Source organism: Lathamus discolor, chromosome 2 (genome assembly GCF_037157495.1).
Source record: "Lathamus discolor isolate bLatDis1 chromosome 2, bLatDis1.hap1, whole genome shotgun sequence".
Lineage (NCBI taxonomy): Eukaryota > Metazoa > Chordata > Aves > Psittaciformes > Psittacidae > Lathamus > Lathamus discolor.
Genome location: NC_088885.1, coordinates 92,198,519 through 92,219,509, shown reverse-complemented (window position 1 = coordinate 92,219,509; position 20,991 = coordinate 92,198,519). Strand labels below are relative to the sequence as shown.

The window sequence follows — 20,991 nt, the reverse complement described above, 5'->3', positions numbered from 1 at the left end:
TGCTTGCCTTTTGTGTTGATCATTTTGCCTTTTCACTGTACCTGCTCGGCAAAGGGAATTTGTTCTCATTATAGGGAATGTCCTAATGGGACCTGCCAGTGAAATAATGAAACGGAGAATGTTTTTTTTTTAATTCCCCTAGAGACGACATCATCAAAAGATGAAAGTTATGTACGGTGTAGACAACTTGCCTTGACAGTGCACAAAAGAACATGCTCACAAACTTCTGTGCAAATATAAGCATCCAAAAATGAGAGATCAACCATGAAATCAAGAAAAACACCCTTCTCAGTAAATCTTGTGTTTCTTTTTAGAAACATTAAGTAGAGACCCAATGAACCAGCCCGTTCTGGCCAAGTTTCGAGACTACTCTGTGATGTAAAAGAAATGGAATTTTGACATTTCAGAAGTAGGGTGGGCTGGTTTTGTTTGTGGCGTATTTTGTTCTCTGAGTCAGTCCAAATGATTACTTTCAGAAATTTATGTTTCAAAACTTTTTTCCTTTTTGGAAACACCAGCAAATCTGAAATTTTCTGATGGCATCTGGCTGCTGGAGAAGCCAGATGCCAGTATGTAAGGCAAGAAGCTGCTCACAGTATCAGTTCTCTGTGAGAAGGACTACCCAAGAGCTCTGGGCACCCCAGGGTTTCTGAACTGTGCAGCAGGTAGGCTAGAAGGCCTGGTTTGAGCCATGACTTCAGGGCGTTCTTGATTTTGATTTGATGTCAGGACTCCCACAGCTGAAAAATAGTCTGGGACAGTGAAGGCACTGAAATTTTGTCTAAATCCACAAAGTCCTGGGAGCTCCCAGGCATTACTTGACCAAAGGAAGATGAGTTGTTAGTGTGATTAAAAGTGGTTTGGAATGTCAGCTCCCTTTTCAGGGTTTCTTGTCATCCACTGGATTTTTTTGTAGGACTTTTCCTTATGACCGAAGTAGTATTTTTCTGGAAAAATAAAACTTTGCTTTCAGTTAACACATGCTTTCTTTTCCCTTGTGGGAAGGTTGTTATCACCCAAAACATTATAGTTGTTTTACTTTTGCTATCTAGAACTTGTCAGTCAAGAGTTCTTGCACTGTGCAGGTAAGTTTCAGGGAGATAGAGTAGTCAGCAGACAGAAGCATTACAGTCTGCTCAAGGTCTTCTCAAATTCCTCATGAAGACACAGGTACTTTCAAGCTGTCTTTGTCTCCATAGTTGACTAAGTCGCTTGAGGGATTTACTTCATTCTTGGTGACATTGCTGGCTCATGTCAGTGAATCATACCATGACTTCCTGCTGCCCAGCACGCTTCATGCGGGACTCTGGTTTATTTCTCGTTAGTCCTTAGGACAGGCAAGTGTGCTGGGGCTTTCATAAATGTTTGCTGTCACTGGTGACCTGCACAAGCTGATTTCTTCAATGAGAGACTTGATATACTGAAGAGAGAAATTACTTCACTTTTCTTTTGACCACCTTCATGTGAAAAGTTTGCAGTGAAAAGTTTGCAGTGAAAAGCCCAGACCTTGCTCACACAGATGGAGTGATACTAACTTAATGTGTGTCAAGCAATTAAGCTGAGAGTAAGAACCAATATGAGTACTTATTCTTGTTTAAATGTTAGCTAGCTCTGCTTAAAGGTCACTTCTTACCTCCTGTTTTGCCTAATAGGATGCTAGATACACACAGCTTCTTGAAATGGAAAGTAATGACTCTCTTCTCGTTGTGCAGTTCTAATCTATACTGCCTTCAGTTCTCAAGCTTGCTTTCTCTTGATTTCTAGCTCTAAAGTGCAGCTGCTCACACTCAAGTAAGGACACTTCAGGCATTAAATCTGCTTTTAAGATCATTTAAGAGAAGAAGAAGAGACAACACTGGGCACCCTCCCTCAGAATATCTTTCAGTAGGTTCTTAAGTATCTCAAAATTAAATATGTCAAATTCAGAGAAGTTAACTGTGGTAAGGAGGATGACAGAAAGTTCAGCATCCAGTCCTCTTTGGTACTGCTTCTGCTAACTTACCACCTTTCAGAACTGCTGTCTCCAGAAGGCTTATATTTGTCAGAGTTTGCACAGCCTACAGCCAGCTGTAGATGTTCCCTTTACACATCCAGACCCAAAAGTTTGCACCAGAAATCAGAATGTTTGTTCTACTTTGTAATAGCTTTGCCATTTGGTATCAAAATGCAACAGTTCTCCAAAATACCTTCCTTAGGGTTTCTTTTTTCCAGAAACACTGTGAAATCAAATAGTATTTGTTCACTCAGGGTCATTATTTTTTTTACAGCTGACTGAGGTTCTCTTGACCTCAAGCACAGAATAAAGAAGTCTATAATCCCTCATAGACTTAGGTTTACTCAAGATATTAGCTTAGGTGAAGTGTCTCACCACTTTTAAAATGTAATATGGATCAGTCCCATCCACCTAAATTAGATTCCAGTGAATATATCTGTGCAATAAAATGGAATATGGAGAACTGAGGTATTTCTGCAAAGGTAAGGTACTGGATGTCTGGCTGTTAGCTATTTCTGTTGGTGAGCTGCAGTGTATTTCTGATTGCAAAACCACTCTGCTGTTGTTTTTGCAGACACCTATTCAGCTGTGAACTTTGAGAAAGAGGGCTGCAATGCAGCTTTAGAATACAGTCTTTTTCCCAGGACAGGGAAAGGGTGAACCCTTATCATAGCAATATGAGTCCTAAGGGATGCTGCCTTTAATTAAGAAATGCATGTTCTGATTTGTTTTCTAGGCGATTGGTTTGTGTAGAGAGCCATGGGGTGGGTGCTGGAGCATCCCAAACTGTTATGGACTTAGAACTTTGAAAAGACTGGTATGTCTTCATGTTTTGTAAATGATTGCCATATAGGTTTTCACAGCAGGTAGCTGTTCAACTATGATAGAAACCAAAAATAACAGTGTTTTCTCTTTTGAACAGCATTCTTGAGCATACACTGCTTCAATATCTTGCTAACATTTATTGTTTTCAAAGGCAACAGTATAACATGGGGAGGCAAAAAGATCATTTTGACATTTTGCACATGTTACAGGAATGTAGTAGCTAGGTGAGGTTTGCAACATCTCAGATCCTTATTTCTTCTTCACTATTTGTCTTGTGCCTTTGCACAAAGAGACAATGCCAAGGGAAAAATAAGCTTTTAAATATTTTAAAGTGCCCATTTAGGATTAATTTCTTAGAGAACTGAATCAGACAGTGTTTGATAGCTCTCTGTAATATCATCATTAAGAATGCACCTTATTTGACATTTTTAAGCACTTAGACTTATCCAAAGTCTGGTGAAGACTTATCTATATTTCACGTTTTGTAAGTTTATCTCTCTGTGTAAAAAATGTCAAGTGAAGCATTATGCCTCTGCTGAATGTCTTTATGCAGGCTGCACTGAATATCAGTATATCCAAAGCAGACACAAGCTTCACATTTGACTGTTAATTTTTGAATATTTTAGGAAATTTCCCATTATAATAATGCATCACTAAAACTCTGATGCTGGCCTCAGTTGTGATCAACCAGCCTAAGCAAGTTACTGGTGCCCCAAACTGTGCTGTCTAGCATTGTTTAGAACCACAGTTAGGTTATGTCTGCAGCGTGTTATGAGGCATAGAGCAGAGAATCACATAAGTAGATTTTTCTGTCTCTGCTGTGTTCCTGCATCATTGGTTGGCTTTTACAGCTGTGTATTTGGGAAAGTCTTCTCCAGCTATGCCTGTGTGGACACCTGTAAGACTCAGTTCTCCCTTAGTGCACTGCCTCTGCAGGTGTCTGTAGCCTACACAGGGAATTTGAACAGGAGCTTCCAGAGATTAAAAAAGGACAACTACTGACTCTCATTCCCAAACCCAAATCTACCCACCCCTGCCAGCTTTCAGCAGCTCAGATAAAGAGCATACCTATTCTAGTGTGTGACATTTTGTGTGCTCTGGGCATTATGTAAACAAGTACATTAGTAACACTGCCTTACAGATACACTGTGCTGCATTCAGCAGCTCTGTAGACAATGGACATAATACAAAAAGTTAGCAAAGGCAGTGGCTTAATTCAGTCATGTTGCTCAAGGAGCTGTGAGGAAGAGGAGATAATAACATCTTTTGGTCTCTGCCTTTCTTCTTTTTTAATATTTTTTCCATTCTCATTTTTCAAACAAACAGTGAAAATGTGAAGGTTCCTTGTTTTATTATTTCATACAACTTGGTTTGGTGAAAGGATTTAACTTCAGGTTTAAAATCTTTGTGTTATGATGGCTATGAGTACATGCTGAAGTAGGATGGCTGGTTAGTGATATTATTGTTTGGTATAATCTGTCAGAGGTTGTAGATGTGGAGCTTTCCTTGGTTGGTTGGTTGGTTGGTTGGTTTGGACCACTTGATGGATAAAGAACTGGCTGGATGGCCTCACACAAAGAGTTGTGGTCAATGGCTCAATGTGCGGCTGGAGACCAGTAACAAGTGGTGTCCCTCAGCGATCGGTGTTGGGACTGGTCTTGTTCAACATCTTTGTTGGTGAAATGGACAGTGGGATTGAGTGCGCCCTCAGCAAGTTTGCCGATGACACCAAGCTGTGTGGTTCGGTTGATATGCTGGAGGGAAGGGATGCCATCCAGAGAGGGACCTCAACACACTTGTGAGGTGGGCAGATGCCAACCTCATGAAGTTTAACCATGACAAGTGCAAGGTCCTCCACTTGGGTTGAAGCAATCCTAGGCACAGCTGTTGGCAGAGAAGCGATTCAGAGCAGCCCTGCAGAGAAGGACTTGGGGTGTTGGTCTGTGACAAAATGAACATGATCTGGCTTCAGTGTGCGCTCGCAGCTCAGAAAGCCAACTTCTTCCTGGGCTGCATCAAAAGGAGCGTGACCAGCAGGTCAAAGGAGGTGATCCTGCCCCTCTACTCTGCTCTTGTGAGACCTCACCTGGAGTATTGTGTGCAGTTCTGGTGTCCTCAACATAAAAAGGACATGGAACTGCTGGAACAAGTCCAGAGGAGGGCCACGAGGATGATCAGGGGACTGGAGCACCTCCCGTATGAAGACAGGCTGAGAAAGTTGGGGCTGTTCAGCCTGGAGAAGAGAAGGCTGCGTGGGGACCTCATAGCAGCCTTCCAGTACCTGAAGGGGGCCTACAGGGATGCTGGGGAGGGACTCTTCACTAGGGACAGTAGTGATAGGTCAAGGGGTAACGGGTTAAAACTTAAACAGGGGAAGTTTAGATTGGGTATAAGGAAGAAATTCTTTCCTGTTAGGGTGGTGAGGCACTGGAATGGGTTGCCCAGGGAAACTGTGAATGCTCTATCCCTGGTGGTATTCAAGGCCGGGCTGGACAGAGCCTTGGGCGACATCGTCTAGTGTGAAGTGTCCCTGCCCATGGCAGGGGGGTTTGAACTAGATGATCTTGAGGTCCTTTCCAACCCTAACTATTCTACGATTCTATGATTCTATGTGGTTAGCAGCATTTTTTAGCAGTGGAATGTCTTCAAGAAACCAAATTCCTAATTTCTGCTGCAGTGATTAGTAGGAGTAAAAAGACTTGGCAAGCTGTCATTGTCCTCTTCTCTCATAGTGGTTTTGTTCCTTGAAGGAAGTGTTTTTCTAATAATATGAACTATAAATCAAACAGAGAAGGTCTCTTGGTTCTAGCTCAGTATGATTTTTCTAAATCTTCCATGCGAAAAACTGTGTTGTTCTGACTGACAGGGCAATTTCAGAGAGTAATGAGTAAAGATGGATGTTCCTGAGCAATTAATCAAATTTCTTTTGGCAACTCTCTCTGTCAATATTGAAGGCTATTATTTAGTTATTTCAGAAAGTAGGTGAAGGCAGATCATAGCCATCAACTCCCTTTGTGCCAGCTGATGTAAAACTTGGTGATAGTAAAAGTTGCCCAAATGGGAAGACATGGACTTCTGAAGTACCATCAGGGTCTGTATCTCCTTCCAGTACTTTGACTGACAGATGCATTGTGTGGAAAGGTATCCCTCCGTTTCCAGCTAGTTGTTAAATCTTGTTCTTGGTTTGTTGGAGTTGTTTGGTTCATTGGTTAGGTTTTTGTGAAACATAACTCACAGAATCATAGAACAGTTTGGGTTGGAAAGGACTTTAAGATGCAGTTCCAATGCCCTGCCATGGGCAGGGACACCATCTGCTAGACCAGGTTACTTAACACCCTGTCCAACCTGGGCTTAGATGTGGGAAAGAGCATATCTGTTTTCTTCTCTTAATGGGAATGAATTTACTTTACAGCTACATCAGAAGGAGGTTTGCAAGTGGCTTCTGCTGGTGCTGAACTGGGTTGTAGACCAGGTGCAATTGCTAGCTGCAGCTGAACAAAATCAAAGCTAAAGGTAATCATAAGCTAAAATTCCTCCTACTTGTGCTCTTCATTTCAGAATGCTTCTGTACATGCTCAGTTTAACTGTCTTTCCACCCGGTATCCCTTCTTATACATGCAACAGAGCTACAACCCCACTGCCATGAGCAGATGAGAGATAGTTCTAACTTTTGCCTGAGTCTGAAGTTGTTTGGATCTTTCTTTTTATTATTTTAAAGTAGACAGGAGGAAGTAGCAGAGATCTAAAGCTGTCATGCAGTAACTCAGCCAGCTCTGCCAGGCAGCTTCCTTCATTAGAAAATCTGACAAATCTTACTCCCAGGATTCAGTGCTAGTCTCTGAAAGTTCTTATCTGGAAGCAGTGCACAAGGGATGTACTCAGCCTTTGCTTTGCATCCAAGCAGGACTGTAATCAAACAGGGCAGTTTGTGCTCCTCTGTTTTCCTACACTCTGCAAATACCTGCTGTTTAATTCTACATGCACACACTCACATATGCTTATATGCTCAGAAAGGAAGAGAGACCGAAAAACTCTTCAGGAGGCAGAGTGAAGAGCATGGCATAGAATGGCAAGTATCATCTTCAGTCCATAATAACTTAAAACAGTGTATACTGTACAGCTTTATAAACTAGTTGTGTTTATGCATATTGTGTGTTTGAGCACGTATATGTATTTTTATCTATATATGCTGCTTCAATCACTTCAACTTGAGATGCAATGTTGAAAAATCTATGGCTAAAAATGACAGAGAAAACGGAAGCATTAAGAGTAAAAACACAGCAGAAACACAAGCTACAGAAAACTCTTGGAAGACATGAAAAGGCACAGATAGCTTCATGAAAGAGGACTGTAGCCCTTTCTTGCTACTCAACACCTGATCTGGCCTGATAGCCCAATGCCTATCCATTTGCTAGAAGTAATCCAGAAGTCTGTCTGAAACACTGGAGAATTATGGTTCATGCATTTGTGCTTAGCTATATCTCACAATTCTATTAAAATCAATTTGAAGACAGGGCTAAGAATGAGGTGGTAACAGCCAAATGTGGCTAGGTGGTTTGTTGTGGGATAAAGCATGATTACGCAATTAAGAGTCTCTTGTTGCCGGCATTCATAGACATATGGGCAAACATAGATTTTCATGAATGTAGTTACCATTCTGTTTATAAGTGGATTTTACCCTGCATGTTCAAGGTGTACATGTCTCTGATCAGTTATGTTAACTGCATCGTGTGGACTGTACCCTGAAGGAGAATGAGGTATGTTTCAAGTCAGTATGTTGCTATGTTTGGGTTTTGCTCTCTCCGAATGAAGAGGTGCTCACACAAACCATTTCTAAGGCTTTAATCTTCTCAAGAAAAACCATTTTAGAGTATGAGCACAAAAGCAAAACCAAACATTCTCCCTTTTCCAAGATCTAAACCTTGACATCCTTTTTTCTTGCAGACTGAATGGTTTTTGCTGTCACACTTTGGTTCTTTTTGCTTTTTTACATCTAGCAGTTGAGCCCTCAACGTACAGTCACAATATCACAGTAAAAATGTTTAACTTCATACACCGAAAGCTTTATGTGCTTTATGGCCAACTGAAGCCAATAGAGTAAGTCAGAGAGTGTAAAGTGTGTAACTGCTAGCAGGGTCAGAGAACACACCACGTGTCTTATCAGAGATTTAATCACAGAAGTTTGATTACACCCATAGAAGAGTCTGGACAAGAACCTAGTTTCTTTCACTGAACCTTTCTGTCCTAAACCCAACATGACAGTCCCTGCACTTCGGGTCATGGTATGGGATGTGCACTTTGCTAACATCAGTGCACCAAGAATCAGCGTGGCATGAAATTTCAAGTCAGTTTGCAGCTTGGAAATGAGTCTTTAGCTGGACCATTGCTGTGCTTGAGGTTATGCTAGGAGATATGTTCTTTCTGCAGCTTGGTGTGATAGTATCTCACTGGCCCTGGAATACTGATGCCAAGTGTAGACAGAAGTGCAAAGAGGCTGTGATTCCACACAGTGAATAAAAGCCATTATGGCAGAGGTGTATGATAGCCACTAGAGAGGTGAATCTCCAGCTTGGGCTAATAGATAGACATAATGTGCATTTTGTGTGACTTCCCAAGATTGGACAGATGATGAAATGCTTGTGCAATGAAGAGTCATCCCTGAACCTCTTGTTCGGAAAAGAGAACATCTCTTTCCCACTGAACATTCCTTTGAAATGCAAACCATTATCTTTGCAGACTTCAGTTATCTCCTTTATGAGAGAGATACCTGTTTCTGTAATAATTCTTCTCAAGGAACGCACCATGCACAGTAAGTGATCCCTATATCTAGAAAGCAATAGTTAAAAAAAAAAGTCTAACTAAAAAAACAACCCACCACCACCAAAAAAAGGAACTGGAATATCAGTGGAATTAATATAGTGGCAAGGAAAGGAAGCAATCTCTTGAAAGTTGAGAGTTGGATAGATGTGTGTTACAATAACTATAATGAGCTGGATCCACTGCTGCTGGTAAAAGACTGTAAATATTACAAAGTTATGTTCCACAGACAAAATGTTCTTGAAAGGGAAATGACTCCAAAGGCAGTGAAGAAGCTTCCAAGGTTTGCAAAGAAGTGTGAGAGAAAAATATTTCCCCATTTGGAACGTAGTTGAAAAAGAATGAACCTTATCACCAAACGATAAGCAGTAAGTTAAAGAACACCTTCAATCCTTGTCTGCTGTAGATGACCCTGATTGACTTTGAGACAGTAACAAAAGCTTAATCTTGTTTGCAGTGTATTGAGAGATGGCTGGGGGAGATTGACTGTGAAAGGGTAGTCTCTGAGCTGAGCTCAGAAACACACATGAAAGGTAAATTGTTTTAAAAGTTCCAAATACCATTACATTTTCCTTTGTAACTTTGCTTAAACCTTTTAAATTCTTGTCTGCCCCACAAAGGCATAAAGCAAATGTAATCACTTCTGTACCACAAGGAAAATTCCAGACGTCTGACTGGATATAGACGTATGTGGGTGGGGGAAGGAGTGAAGACTTCTGTCAATGAGAGCAAGGCTTCTGTCACTGATATAATGAAAAACTGGTTAAAAACTATAAATGTCTACAGACAACAGGTATTTACTGTCATTAGCAAGTTATATCTCAATTGCTAAGTAGTCCAGCATCCAAGCTCATTTCTAGAAGAGATCTCAATTGCTAAGTAGTCCAGCATCCAAGCTCATTTCTAGAAGAGATGTTCCTAGGCAAAAAAAGAAAAAAAAAAAGAAAGATTTGGACAAATTTTGTCAGCCCTGGGGGGCAGAGCATGAGGTCTCCTTACCCATGGAAGTGGTTACTGGGAGTTGCTGCTGGTTGTTCTTCTGTGAAGGAAACAGAAAAGCTAGCTGTGGTGGTTTAGCGGTGTTGCCACTTGGGATAGGTGTTGTGTTCTCCTAACTAAATCACATGCTTAATGAAAAAGAAATAAACTAATTCCTCTTTCTTCTGTTGATACTGAACTGCAGCCTTGCAGCTGGGAAGGTAGGCACAGTGTGAATTCAAATGACCCTGGCTAAAACCTGCCAGACTTGTGCTGGTGGTAGCCTGTGGTAAAGTACTGCTCTTAACCAGGCTTCTCACCTGATCTTGCAGCAGTGTTGTGGAGGCTGTGGTCTTGGCCAAGTGAGTGAGGACAGATTTTTATGTGTACAGAGGAGAGTGGGGAATGGGAAGGATTCAGGATAGTGGATGAGCAGCAGAGACATTGCTCTGTCTTATCTGGGATTTTGAGTAGATGACAGATTTGCAGGTAATATAACAATCATCTCATCACACTATGCTGCTTTGTGCAGGAAAACTTCCTTTTGTACCTTAGGATATTTCTATCTGCACTCAGTGTCAGTTGTACTTTTTTATCTCCAATTCTATGTATCTCTCTGGGAGGAAAAGAAGTCTAACCACCCTGATCAGTGTCTGCTTTTAGAGTTCCTATTTAGCATACTGCTGTCGTGCTTTGCAATAAGGCATAATTATTTCCCTTTAAACTTATATTGCAACTTTCCCCTCATTTCTTTTCAGAGGTGTTTTATCAAAGCATGAATTTATATGTCTGAGATCAGAGTACCTCATGCTTTGCTTCAACATAGATTCTTAGCAATTAGAAATTATATGAAAGGCAAATATAATTGAATTCTTGTCCTTGTAGCCACCTAGCTTTGTGGTTCACCCTTTGATTCAGAGTTCTTGTATTTTATCTATTACTTCCACAGTTGTGTGTTGTGGGTTTTTTTTCTCAGAATTTACTACTTCTCTTGGAAAGGCAGTACCCCTATCAGATGTTGTTTCCTCCTTCCCCCCTGCTTTTGCCCAGAGCAGCAATGGGTTCTGGCCCAGAATTGCAGTATAGAGGAAGGTGAGGAACTGCATTGCCTCATTTCCTTCCCTTTACAGCAGGGTGGAAAAGGAAAGATAAGGTCTAAAGGTGGAAGCAGACACATGGTTGAATGAGATTGGGCCACAGGTCATCTGAAGCACTTGGGAACTGATGTGAGATTTAGGAGGAATGTGTGTGCACACATACGTAGAAGGGTACACAGACAATCATTGTCCCTCTTGTGGTCATTTTTCTGTCACAGAGCCTAGTGTGTTGCCCACTGAGGTCACAGAAAAAAAGTGATACCCATACCCACTAATGTGAATTAGATACTTCACCACTGTAGCTCACACAAGTGTCCTGTTCTGCTTTACTTCAGATTGCAGAACTGCCATGCTGTTACTTTGGGTTGCCAATTACATCCATTCTCAAGACAATATTTCCATATGCTTTGTGTTTGCATGGCATTGCAGCTTCTACTTGGTATCCTTCAAAGGCAAAATGAGAAGAGAATTAATATTATCAGTCTGTAGAAAATCTCAGAGAACCTCTGTCAATATTTTATACTGCTTTCCTTTTTTTTTTTTACTGGAACGTTTTTGTGAAAACAGGAATATTTATTGTGTTGATTTGGACACTGCAAGCAATGTATCTGTTGTTTAGGTCTCGCTAGTCTCTCGTCCATTTAATGCTTAATACAGAATGAGCTTTTTTCCGTACATTTCATGTCTGAGCAAGTTTCCCGTGGCAATCATCTAATACCTTTACTTCCCCAGAAACAATCAAACCTTTCAGGAATTATATGTTCTGATTTTGGAGAGTGGTTAGATGTGGCTAGACCTAAAATACTCAAGAAAACAAGTGAGGGGTTCCAAAAAGCTGATGACTTATCAGGCTTTTTTCCCCTCTTTAAGAGTTTTCTTTCCTTTAATTTTTAGATTAAAATCATGATTGCATAAACACAGCCCTCAGAATGTTGAAGTTTATGAACTGCATAACTTTGTGAGTATGGTCAGGGAAATATTCTGTTTCAGGGATGGAATTTTCTACTCATCCCCTTTGTTTATAATGGCTACAAATAATATCCCCCCTTATCTTCTTCCATGTTGTATGATGACCTCACTCCCTCCGAGCTCTTTGTAGGTAGGATGCACTGTCACTGTTTCCTCCCCATTGCCTCCCTGTGTCCCACTTCCACGTGGCTTCCGCGTCTTTCAGTGTGGACTGGCATCTTTGGGCAGCTAAGTTTCCTTCAGCAAATTCTTTGTCATACACTCACACGTCTGCACACGCCTTGTGTTTTGGGCTTTCTGCCTCTACTGTGTGTGCACACATTTCTCATTTGGGGAGTGCTGCTTACCTGAGAAATATTGGAGTAGCGTGAGAGAGAGTGCAGAGCAGTGTGGATTTGGTGAGGAGAGGGAAGATGACTTCTTAAGCATATAGTGGCTTTGGCTCACTGTTCCTTTTTTTCAGAACATGAAATTTGTGGATTATTATGACTAGTGGCATCCTATTAGAAAAACTAAATCCTTGATTTTTCAGTAGTTTAAAAATTGCACGTCTAGAAACCATTGTCCCTTTTACTTTGCAAAGTACATTTGGAGCCTGAACTCCAAACCTAACCATGCTTTTGTTTGAGTGTTTTAAAATTCTCTAGTGCATTTCTATACACTTTATTACGGCAGGAACATATGATTTAGAGAAGTCTTATGTGTTCACTAGAAACAAATCTTGTTCATTCTTTCTTTCTTGCAATAACACCTACAAATCTAGATTACCAAAGGAAAAACAAATTTAAATTACCAAAGGAGAAAATAAATTGCTAAGTCATCATGCTACTGGAATATAGAACTTTTTATTTTTTAGTCAAAAGGCTTAATTTTTTTATTCTTTTTTTAGCTGTTTGCTGATGCAAAATGGCCCATCAAAAGACCAGCATATCAGTAATAAACTTATTAAAACTAAACTGTATGGCATGAACTTTCTGTTTCATATTCTGTTAAGTCTGAAGTCCTCAAAGTTTTCTAGAAAACCCTTCAGGCAGATGACTAAATTAAAGAGGTTTCATGTATCATAATGTTGGAGATATATTACCTGAAGTAAGTAATGCTGTGCTCCATTAAACACATTATGTTGTAAATAATTAAGATGCTTAATGTTAAAACTTTGGGTAGAATGTAATTACTGTACTTCATGAAAAAATCAATGGCTACTCAAACATTGTAAGTAAACATTAAAAACGGTGTTTCATGAGCAGACACAGTTGGCAACTGTTTTATGAATGTATTTTATAGGCTGCTTTTGGCTTTGGTCAGATGAGATGGAGTGGCTCACATGCAGAAGTTCATTTTCTAAAATAGTCTATGTTGAAGATTTGTTCTTCTTTTGAACAATGAAGGATGCTTCCTGCTTCAATCAGCAGCAGCAGAATGCAGAGATCCACACCAGAGTCAAATGCATGGTGCTTGGCAAGACTAAGTGCATTCAGTGCTTAACAGGACTGAGCATGCTTTGCAGCCTGCACTCTATGGCTATATATATATCCTGCACTTATAAGGTATAAGAACGGGTGGGGAATGAATCCCTTATGATTTTTATTCTGCTCTAAAGAGCTGGGAGATCAAGAAATGAAATCTCAGAAAGCTGTAAAGATTATTCAGTTGAACCAAATAATGTGAGAGAATTAAAATATGGAATTTAGTGTGTAGTTTTACCCAAATCTTCATTTGGAGTTATGCTAAGAATTTGTATGACTGTGTTACATATAAGCTCTGTCTAGAAATATTTATAAAAGGCACCTCACACATAGCAAACAATAGATTTTTTAGAGGTGAAATTCTGGCTTTTCAATTACTTTTGATGAGACAAATGTTTCACTTGGAGTTTGTGTAATGGGATCTGTTAGTTTGGCCTTTCCAAGAGTTTGGAAACAGAAAAGGCAAGTGAAGCCAAGATGCTGGCCTGTACATCAGCTTAGCATTTTGCTTGCAAGCACTTCTTAGGTCCCAAGGAAGTGTTAGGAGGAAACAGAAGATAATGCATGTAGCTCATCCATGAATGCTGCTCTGCCATGTTTCCTGTTTGAAGGAAGTTGTGTGGGTACAGCTTGCAAGCTTGTGGCTGAGGCCGGAAAATTCTTTTAGAGTACCATAAACCCTTGAACAGCATACCAATATATTGAGAAAATGAGGAATTTCACAGGCAGTCCTTCATGGCATTCAGGAGAGTTACTCTGGATCCCATGCTGATGTAAGATCAGAACTCGTTCCCTTACGTGACTTACAGCAGGATGTCCTCTTTTTAAGGCTTCATACTTGGAGAATTGCATTGCCTGGGCCAGGCCATCAGTGCTTTGGCAGCAAATTTTCCATACACACTGTAAGATTGTCCTCATCTGCTTGCCATTTAATTCAGTTGTTTTGCTTTGGGTTGATGATGTTTTTTCCCCAGCGTTGTTTGCAGATTTACATTACTGTCTATAATAAAGAGCCATGGCAACAGGTGTTGTAGCGATTAATCAGATAAACAAATGATATGTTTAGTGTTCATTCATATGCACAATTCCATTAAAATGAGTAACTCTAATAAGCACCTGGCAGGCATGTTTCAGTGCTTGGGTAATATGCCAGAAGTACAGTGTTCTGCTAGAGGATAGTTTATTCCAAGCCCAGGTGATTAATTCTTTCTTTACCTCTCCTACTTCCCCCTGCTCTTTGTTGCCCTACCATTTGTCATTTAAAAGCCTCTGAAAAACAGACTTTAAACATGGTTTCACATAAAGTCTTCTGTGGCCTTTCCCACAATAATTTGAGTACCTTGCAGTTGTCCATTAAAAAGATGTAACTCAGAGCTGTTATGGGAGATTCAACCTCTCTTGTATGCAGTTCACTTGCCGAGAAGGAAGCACACAGTATGGGTTTTGCCTGGGTTTAGATAAATTCCTGTTTTTTAAATGAAAGATATTTTCACAAGAGGCTCCATCTGTGTTGCCAAGGCACAATGGAAGTATGTACTTTGCCTTCTGGTTGTTCAGAGTTAAGTTTATGGTCAGATGGTTGCATCAGCTGGCTTCTTGAGGTAGTCTTGTTGAAGGTGAGCTGCAGACAGTCCTGACTGGCATATACAGCTGAGTATTTTCCCATTTTGAGGCTTTAGTATTAAGTCCTCTATTATTTTTCTTCTGTCTGCAGATAGACGATTAATATAAAGCTCTATCTTAGTTGGTAAATATTTTATTGAAGAAAGAATATCTGCTGCCAACATCCCCATGATAAAAAAATATATTCTTGTAGCCTCTCTGTTTTATGCCTGCAGTACCATGAGTGGTTTCTCCTCCCATTGATACTCATTCCACGTGGCTAAAGAAATGAGGATTGACGTTGATGGTTCTTCATATAATTACTCTGTGATTACTGAAACTCTGAAGGAGGGATGGCAGCTCATGTCAATGTACTTTATAGCTTTATTTCATAGCATATATACTGTCACCTTGATGTTAATATTCAGCTTGTGCTTTGTAGCATCCAGCCTTTCAAGTTTCTTACAACAGAATTACTTTGATTTCATTTAACAAAGACAAACACATCTTTCATTAACAGTCTTTGAGGTACACGTGTTTGTAAACTGTTATTCTTAAATCACTGCATTTTGTGACTTTGTTGTCCTTTTATCTCTAATTTTTTAAATTGCTTTTGACACAGAGATTGAGTTTATTTTTAAAAGTTCCTTGTGAGCCCTAGGCTTACTCTAGAGCAGGAAGAAACAGTGTTTCTAACATTTGACATTCTGAGGTCATTTGGCAGACATTTGGTTCTGAATGTGGGTATTTATCTGCATGCACGCATGAGCATTCAGTTTTAACTGAGTTAACTGGAGCTATCAATTCATCCTGAATTTAGGAAAAAGCTTTTCAGAACGTGCAGATATTACTCGCATTAGCATCGTGTTTGGGTGCAGAAGTATCTCTTACATGCTAGGTTCCCGGTAGTGATCTGATGCCCTGAACCTAAGATTCTTAAAGACGAAAGAGGAAAATACAACAATTTTATTTTTTATAAAAAAAATAAATAAGTAAAATATTCTGCTATATATTTTTCAGAGACGTGAATCTCTGTCATGACAGTTTTATTTTGGTATAGTTAATTAGATGTTTCATGTAGGTATTTTTGGTAATCTTATGCATTTTACAGAAGTTAACTAAGGTCCTGTTTTCACTCTGAGTCTTGAAGTGTGGCAGACTGTGTCGGGGTCTCCTCCTTTCTCCCACTCCAAAGGGGTAATGGCCAATATGGTCTCTGGAGAGTGAAAGGCAGCAGTATATTTATCTGTGGGAGGAAAATACTCCTAAATGGACATCTTCATGTCTTTTCACACCACTTGCTAGCCTTCCCTGTTTAGGGTGGGGATTCTTTGAGGACAGAGGTCACTGCCTGTCATACACATGGATGTTACCTTGTGCGTACAGAGGCTCATTCCTCATAGCTCCCAGGCACAGATGCGATCTTAATTCAGCAAAACTTCATTGCTATTTTTAAAGTGTTTGATGAAAATGGGAAGATTTCATAGGAGACTGTTCAATTCAGTGCTCACACCAGACTTGCTGTCTGAAGCCATTAGAAGAAAAGAAGTTACTCTGTTTCAGATACTCAGGATGAGCTATGGTGTGGTTAAAGTATTAATTTTTTGACAGAGATGGTAACTAAACATTGGAACAGATTGGCATGGGAAATGAAGCTTTAGGTCAAGACTTGATATCTGAGTGGACGACACTTTAATTTTCTGACCCTGGCTAGGATGCTGGTTCAGAAATTTGGGAAGAATATGTTGTGGATTAAAGAAGTGGCTGTCACACATGGGCACTCATAGTGCACTCTCAGTTCACATGGGTAAAGACAGTGGTTGTTTGTGGAAGAGGCTTGTTTGAGATTTCCACAGTTTGCACTTCCCACTACGCTTTGGCCATGTATCCAACGCAGTTCAATGAAACTCAGAAGTCCCAGCAGGCTTGTGAAAGGCGTTTAATAAAATACCTTTTTAGATCCTTTTGTGCAGGTGCAGCCTGTAGTGAAGTATTTTGTTATGAATAGATCACAATTAAGTGGTACTTTCTGTAACACTGAATTCGGGATGAGTTTGAGGTTGCTTTTGTTTCATTTAGTTATTACAGCTGGCAGGGAGGAAGGGGAGAAGACTGTTTCTGTAGGTCTCTGTAGCCAAGAATGTTATGTAAAATACAGCCAGTTGATAATATGCATGTTTGGAGAATCTATCTGTAGAAGATCTCTGAATATGTAAAACTTTGCTCTTCAGCACAATTTGGTAACTTAGCCGTTAATACACAGAGCCAAAAACCTCTGCGCCATCCTAACTGAGAGGGGAGTTGAATGTTTCTGTTAGTTCAGATTCTTTAATTCAGGCAAGCTGGGGTGGCTTTCAATATGTTTCAATTCGATAACTGGAAATGTTTGTAAATAGGCATGCTTTCAGAGTAATCAGCTAATGAGGCAAAAATGAATTCTGAACAAATTTTCATGTAGTAATTTATTTTCTGCTTGCAGCTAAATGCTCTACATCTATTCTTTATTATTTATAAAACCTTCCCATGTCTTAAGCAGCTCAGTGAAGAGTGAAGTGCTGTAGAGGCACAAGCAATGAAATTGAGAATATAAATTGGCAGAGGATGTATCATATCATGACATGGCCGTTATGGGATACAGGGCTTAAATTAATTCACATAAAAGTAATAAATATCTGTGGATTTCCTGAAAGCTAGGATTAGGGGCTGAAATGTGCGTTAGACCTTGGGGATTTGAGAGCTTTTGGGGTAGTGTTAATAAACTGCATCTCTGGAGGGGAGAGTGCTTAAATGCAGTGGAACACTTTCCTTAATGGTAGCAATTTTGAGCTTTACAAGACATGGAAAGCCTCGTGTCGCTAAGTAAACTGCAGAAGTCATTCTTGTTAAAAGCATGTTTTATTGCTACGCATAATATATTGTGGAAATGGAAATCTGCCTTTGGATTAGACAGCTGATTGATACAATGCAATGAATCCATTGGAGAATTTAGAGAGGATTTCATGCTGTTTGCAGAGTATGAAGGGTATTTGATGGAATTTGGCTCCAGTTCCTATAGTTTGTACAATTATTCGTATGCTAAGCACTGTGGTCTTTAGTGCAACATGATTTGGTTTTTAAATGCTTAGTTGCATATACTTGTATCTCTTATGTGTCATTTCCTCTCCTTTCTTGCCTAGCAAAATTAGGTTATTTGAACTAGAGCAAGTATACTGCAGATAATTTTTCTAATACTATAATAATTAACAGTTTTAAAGATAAACACTTTTACAAGAGTACTTCAAAGTGAAATAAAAAGTAAAAAGAATAGATAGAAAGCACCTCCCATCCAAGCAGTGACAAACGCTGATTCATTTAGCTGCACCAGCCTCTGCAAGATGTGTGGGTACTACTCATGCATTTCAAACTATGTCAGAGGTGAGCTTGGTAACCTGTCTTCCTATAGTATGTTTTAATTGCAAAACCTTTCTCCCTACCAGATCTTGTTCAGGCTAAAATTAAGACGCCCAAACATTTTGGCATTCTCTGATAAATACCAAGCTTTTGACCTGGATATGGCCAAGTCTTGTACCGGCCACGTGTTCTTGTCATACCCTTGATAGCAGATATTTGCCAACATTGAATGCGTAATAGGTCACAGAGCCCTTATTTGAGGCAGCAACTAGGCCTCTGAGAAACCAGTTTTAATTGAAACTGGAGAATGCAGAAGGAGTGTATTTTAATAAGGAGAAAACATTTGGTTTTGGTCTAAATTTGCAGTCAGAAATATGCGTTATAACGGAGCCCTGGTCAAATTCATGTTGCTGGCTCAAGCCAGCGTCAAGGTTCAAAACTATGCATGTTTTTGAATGACAGAGTGCTTCCCCCACAAATATTAGGAGTCTGGGAGATAAGAAGATAAAGAAGTTGATTTGCATTTCTTTTTCTGTCAGAGATTGCTAGCCGTCTTCCTTCTATTCTTACAGATTTGGAAAGATTTGGAAGCAGAACTGATATGAAAACTGAGTGTGTCACCTTCCACATACCCCCCAGTGATTATCTGTATCTTCATTACAGTTATTTTGTTTAAAATTATTTTTACTGTTCCCATAATGCTCCAGGCACTCAATCTTAGATGCAGTAACTGTTTAAAAGCCTGAACCATGAATTCTCAATGTCTCATGAGCTAGGTGCCTTCAGGGATTTTATAGTGAAACAACTTCATAGTTACAGCTAAACTGATTAGGTCACTATGGGATTATGGGCAATAGGGTTGCAACAAACTGCTCTCTGAGTCACCCTGTGGTCTCCTGATAAAAGAGACATGGAAGGCATGCTGTAAAAGCTAATAAAAATTGCAGTGAGAACATTGCAAGCACAGAATGAATGCCTTCATAAACAAGTTTATAGCGTAACCGGAATTTCCAGGCCATATAATCAACACTCAGCTAACCTTTTTTGAACTTGTAGACATGTTTCAGTGTGCAAATGCCATGGGTAGACTACCATGGTGTAAAATCATATTTTCTTCTGAAGCTCCTTATCGTACAAATCATCTTACTATCAAAATGAGTAGTTTTCATCAATCTTATTATCTTTTTTCACAGCATAATTTATTTTCACTATTCACTTTTCATTTACAAGTCCCCAGAGTTGCTCAGTTCCTCTGGTTTGGCTGGTGCTAATGAGAAGTACCACAAGGGAAAAGGTAGAATTGAGTTTGCGAAAACTGAATTTATGGAAATTGTACTGCGCAGTGTGGGGAAACGCAGGTAATTTGGCAGTATGACTACACTGCACGTGCTGTCAGCCAGTGGTCTAACTTGTTGAATCATCTCAACAACAATGATGTTAGTCATGGAACCACAGGGGAAAGTACATTTTTGCAGAGCTTGAGCCCTGTCTCCCTTTTTGAAGGAATTAACTAGATAAAAGGTAAAAAATAAAAAATAAAAATAAAAATAGTCAATTCATAATTCCATGATTTTGAGCAATTTATAATAGTAAGTCAGTGAAGGTATTTGGGGTGGAGCAGAGGATGTGAAGAACAATATAGTTTGCCATCTTTTGATAACTAACACTATTAGATATGTGGCAAGACATTGATCAGTATTAGATCAGTGTTGCTTGGCTACAGAAGTCAAAGAACGGGATTTAGTAACATTACGCAGCAAGAAAAAGTAAGAGCTGGAGCACAAGGAGCACAACTGAAGAACCTGAGGAAGGATAGCCACGTAGCAGGCAACACGCAGAAGGATGACTTGTTGGTGCGAGAGAGAAATGAAAATGGTGAGAAGTTGTTCTTTGAGCCTGAGCTGGTCTGTGGGCTTGGGGGGAAACATGGAGTGGGTTGTAGATAGAAGGAGGAAGATGCACTGTGAGGCTGTAGACTGGAAGTTTAGAGACACTTTTAACTCTAAGGGAAGTGCAAAATTCACAAGTAGTGCAAGGAAGAGAAAACAGATGGTTTGGGAGAATGATGATGATGACTAGAAAAGGGCACGGAAGAGTAGCTGCTGAAGGAAATTATGTACTGGTGTTTTTCCTGGCTTTGAGTGAATTTGGCTTGGAAATAGTAAAACTGCTGCCAATAGCACTTTTCAGATCTTCCCTCCTATAGGAAGCACAATGCAAAAGTTCGTGACAGAGCTGTATCTTTTGTATTATGACCTGTTAGTGACTTTAAAAAGCAAAAAACCAAAAACCCTCAAAACAACCCACCCCAAACCAAACTGCCTAAACCCAAGGTTTTAGGTAAAATTCAGTGGCTGTCATCTTAAGGCAAAGAAGTAAAATGCAGTGATGGTCTCTCGGAGAAAAAATCCTTTTTATAAATGCAGAAACAAGACTTGGCTTGTCATGAAAAAGGCTGAGTTTTGGTGACTGTAGGTTTTTTGTTTTGTTTAGAAACTAGCTGACCCCAAAACTGTTAAGTCTGAGAATCTGGTTCAGCAGAATCATGAGAACTGTATTTCACTCGGTGGGTGACCTGTTGCAAGCACATTCAGCATGAGATGGAAGCTCATCGTTTCTTACTTTCCCTGAGTATGAATAGGGTTAGCCAGGGAAGGAATATCTCTTATCTACTGAATGAAGGAAAATTCATTCATATTATTAAATCTCAGAGATAGCTGAAGTGCTTTGATCTGAATAAACAGCTATCACAGAATTTTCTCTGGTTCATCTGTCTTATATGGTCTTCCAAATTACTGACGATAATTATCTAAGTATCTTCACTTGTTCCTAATGGAGTTACACCACCATGATG

General features: G+C 39.8%; 1 long non-coding RNA gene across 2 annotated transcripts in view; it reads left to right on the top strand.

Moving 5' to 3' along the window:
* LOC136009306 (uncharacterized) overlaps window positions 1-20,991 on the top strand; it is a 103,759-nt gene that overhangs the window by 79,855 nt on the left and 2,913 nt on the right. The window contains exons 4-5 of one of the 2 annotated variants that reach the window (XR_010610480.1): window positions 6,231-6,331; window positions 6,829-6,888. The exons of the other annotated variant lie outside the window; for it this stretch is intronic. This is a non-coding gene — a long non-coding RNA (uncharacterized LOC136009306). Of the gene's footprint in view, window positions 1-6,230; window positions 6,332-6,828; window positions 6,889-20,991 lie in introns of those variants that run through there. 2 annotated transcript variants of the gene reach the window in all.